This window comes from Pinus tabuliformis, chromosome 3_2 (assembly GCF_031772625.1).
Source record: "Pinus tabuliformis cultivar Carrire ecotype Pingquan chromosome 3_2, CPIR1, whole genome shotgun sequence".
Lineage (NCBI taxonomy): Eukaryota > Viridiplantae > Streptophyta > Pinopsida > Pinales > Pinaceae > Pinus > Pinus tabuliformis.
The window spans coordinates 933626793-933629736 of NC_142302.1; positions in this window are offsets into that span (position 1 = coordinate 933626793).

Here is a 2944-nt window from a genome sequence, read left to right on the forward strand (position 1 = left end):
TTCCACCATTATCTTATAAATCTGGTGCAAATAATCATCACTTTCGTAATCGCAGATTGGTTTAGTATAACACGGTCCTTCTGCAGGGTCTAATGGTACTACCACATGGAGCGATTTTCTTTCAAATGACATCATCTACTTCTTCAAATTTATCACCCCATTCATGCCGATAGCCTAGTAGATCCTAACGAGTGTGGGTTAGGGATTGTTTTCATTGATAATATCTATTACTTCGAAATCTACCAATGTGCTCGTACCTTCAATATCGACTATCACTCCCTGTAATCTTCCCATGAGGATAATATTTTGTTGATTCACCATCCTCAATTGAATAGGATACCACTGCAGCGTGGGTCTCCCCATTCTCTCCCATGTTTGTTTCTGCAAAACATTCACATCTAACTCGAGATCCAGAATAACTTAGTCCATTTCATGCTCTCCTATTTACGCGGTGAACCTCATCTCATGCCATGTTCTTTCCTTATGCTTACCAATTTTCCTGACCATGCACGGTCCCTCAGGAGTGTTACTAACACATTTATTGATCAACACCTATAATCCCTTTACGGCCTTGCTATCGCGAAGTGGATTCATACAGGTCTCCAAAAAGGTAGTAAGCATGGATGGGTCCATTTCTTTAGACTGCTTATCTTGACTTCTTGAGGTAGAAGCCTCAATGAAGATTTTCTTTGCTTCCATGAAGGTTTCCTTCATGCACTCCAAATCAAATCCAACCTCCTTTTCTGGAGCTTTACGAACCCATTCACCCTCTTCAAGTCGCTTTCCCTTATCTTCTTTACTTGTCATTCCACTTCGCAGCAAAATATTCACATTTTGGGTCTTCTTTGCGGGCTTCATCCTGCAGGTTCTGCGTAGGTTGCTAAGGCTACCTCCCCTTTTCGCACATCTTAGCTATAATAAAAGGAAGAATTCTATCATATGGTCAAACTGGGTACATTATCGACATGACAGGCACATCGGGTTCATGTATTCTCGTGCGTAGTGTCCTGGACCTGTTGTGGGGAAAAGTATCCGATGCGGATGACCCTAACCCTTTCTAGATGTGACAGAATCTAGCAACAACTGAATGATAAAGTTTTCATGTTCTTCTTTATGAGTATATAGATAGAATGGAAAGAAGGTCAACCAACCTGGTGTCTTGCGCTTGATTGATCCTTATCCTTCTTCTTTTGTATCCAGCTCCCAGCTCTTTGCTCTCCAAGCCGATCCAGCTACACACAAGACCTGCACAACAAGAGAGAGCAAACTAACAGATACAAGCACTCATAATCAAAGCATGGATTAGATTGCAATGAAATACACATGTAAACACAAAGCATCTATGTAAAACAAGTGAATAGGAGAACATGCAAACTTTATTGATAGAAAGTAACAGGGTTCCAGAGGAAGTTACAACCAATGATGTTGGCCCCAATCCAGCAGCACCTCCTCGGCAGCAAGAACTCTCTTCTTGACCTCTAGTAAAACAATCACCCAAATAATCCTGGCGGTATACCAACAGCACCTCCTTGCTTATACAAAATTTCAGCCTCCCTAGACCTCATAGAAGAGCTCTATATATAGGGAAGAAGAGGAAAGGATGAGTCAGTTAGAGGCTGACATATAGCTGACTAGTGTCCTCTCCATCTTCAGTTAATCTTCAGTTCCTGTGTCCACTTGGAGATCCTTGGTTACACATGGTGATCAAGTACCTCTTACTCATCACAGGGCGAATCTCATGACCCAAGTGTCAGTTTGGAAGCTTCCTGGGCAATTGACACCTTGCAGGATGACTGTGCCACTTGGCCAATCTCGCCCAGCGCAGGTAGCCTTCATAGTTTTTGACTTCCAGCGCAGGTACAGAGTGGGACAGTTGCAATACAGCGCAGAAGCTCAGTTTAGCAGCTGACATGATCCAAAATAAGCCTGTTCTGAAGTGTTTTCAGGTGGGGAACTGATTGGAAGTGCTGTTGATTGATGACCTTGTTCTTTTAGGGGTAAGAACAACATGTTTAGGGACTGAGGATCCCTGTAATTATCGACATTCCTTGCTCCTTGACGCGAGGCACAAAAATGTCTATAACAGTTGCCCCCTAAAGTATGAGGCCGTTACTCGGGTGAAATGCTTTAGCTAGAGGGTCCGAAGTTCGTTCCAGTACCGGAGGAGAGTGCCCTGTAATACAATACAATACAATACATTAGCTTTCATTCAATTTCATGGTCTGGCTGAGGCGGGCATTCCCATGCTCAGCTTTTATAAATACATTTTGATACATATGACAGACGATCGTCTGTAGCCAGACTGATAATCTTCTGCTGAAATTATCATCCTTTGATAGGATGATCATCTGCTGCAATGATGTACATGGCAAATGTTTTATATTTCCTGAATATATATCGCAGCCCGGATGGATGAAACTAGATCCGGGGTCTTCAAACTCGTTCGATCTTCACTCTAAGTACAAGTCGATCCATGTGAGAATTGCGTCGAAGTCGAACATGAAAAGACATCGCTTGATTACCGGTCAATAATGAAAACCGTTAACAAGCGCGAGAGGAATCACCAATAATGACAATGACCCTCAAGGTACTGCAGTATAATTCACGTGGCGTGAATAAAGGACTTGGCGTCGAACGCCACGCAAAATCTTCTGGTCGAAGGTCATTGAGGTATACCTGTCGCCGGAAGTGAGAAACTTGCCATTGAGGCATGCAAGCTTCAAAGTACTGATGGGGGTGTTCCTAGATCAACTTCTTGGATAATGAGCTGATGTCGACAAGAAGCGATCCGTCAAAGGAGGGCCTTGATGAATCCCACATCAGTGACACGGAACGGAGCAAATGATTTAGTGGAGGTGGAAACAAACTGTGATATATGAATCAGGGTGGCGATCATGAAAATGGATGAAGGACGATGTATGGTAGTGGATGGGACACGGCTGAC